Below are 1,406 nucleotides of genomic sequence, written 5' to 3'. Positions count from 1 at the left end.
ATGATTTTTCTAAGATTTCTAGTAACCAGCATTTAGTAATAACATAAATCTAGGTTTTATTTGTCATTACAAAAGTCTCAATGAAACTGCAAGTGAGACAAGGCAGGAAAAGGTTGAGAAAAGTGCACACTTCTCCTCTGAGACTCATTTAAACATTACATAACTTGAGGCCCATTCATACTTGACCCTTATTGTCAATTACAATAAACAACAATCTTATTCCTTCACACACAAGCACACACTGTCATGCTCAGAGAGTTTTTATCTTCCACAGACACACATAGCATATACACTACTTAGACTAGAAACTCACATGTGCAGCTCAATTGACTTATGTTACACAAGAGTTTAATTGCCCAGAGTGTTGCACCTGCTTGCCTAGGGCACTGCTGCTGGCACAATCCCACATCACACAAGTGAAGACTGAACACTTCCTGAACACTTCTGTGTTAACCTGCTCTGTCACTTACCTGCCTGTAGGGAGAAAGAATAGACACTTACCTTAAAGAGTGTCACAGCAGAGGGAAGAGCAGGGGATCAGGAGCACATGGCAGGAGAAAAAAAGAAGACACAAAAATGTGAATATTAAACACTAAAAGCTCTCTGTGACTTTCACATGAATTGTGCTACAAGAGGGATGTTTGATACACACCACATGTAAATATAAATGTGTAAATATTATTTTAGAGTACTATATAGGTATGTGATTTTCCATTGAAGTAATATAACACACACAAATAAAAAATAAAATAAAAAATACAGATTTCATTAAAGATGCAAGCAGCGATGAACGGGCCCTCGCACAGGGCTCACCAGCAGCGAGTGGCTTTAGTAAATAGGTGAAGGGTGAGAAATATGAAATTAAACTCATAAATATAAGTGGAATATATAAAAGTATATTCCATATATGTGCCAATCTTCCTGTTGCCAGCAGGTGGCGCTATTATTATAATGGAATATTGGCCTTCAGATGAGTTCAAGCCAGGACTCTTATCGAACATGAAGTTTGGGGAAGATTGAACATTTCATGCCTGAGTTACAACAAATTATCTTGCTGCGGCAAGACATCAAATTTTGTCATGGCGTTATGGACACGCCCTTTAACAAAACTCAAGATCTCCGCAATTTCACATTGCACAGGCCTTTAGATTAGACTGACGACAAAAAATAGATTATTGTCAAAAAAAATTCTAGGATTAGTTTGTCGCAGCGTAAAACATGTCACTTCCTGTTGCCAGCAGGTGGCGCTATGACTATAACTGATTATGGTGATAAGAAGAAAATAATAATAATAATAATAATAATAATAATTAAAGCTGCAAGCAGCGATGAACGGGCCCTCGCACCCCGGCTCACCGGCAGCGAGTGGCTTTAGTTAATAGGTGAACGGTGAGAAATATGCGTTT

This window comes from Carassius auratus, unplaced genomic scaffold (genome assembly GCF_003368295.1).
Source record: "Carassius auratus strain Wakin unplaced genomic scaffold, ASM336829v1 scaf_tig00216830, whole genome shotgun sequence".
NCBI classification, from domain to species: Eukaryota; Metazoa; Chordata; class Actinopteri; order Cypriniformes; family Cyprinidae; genus Carassius; species Carassius auratus.
Note: the sequence above shows the minus strand (reverse complement) of the source record.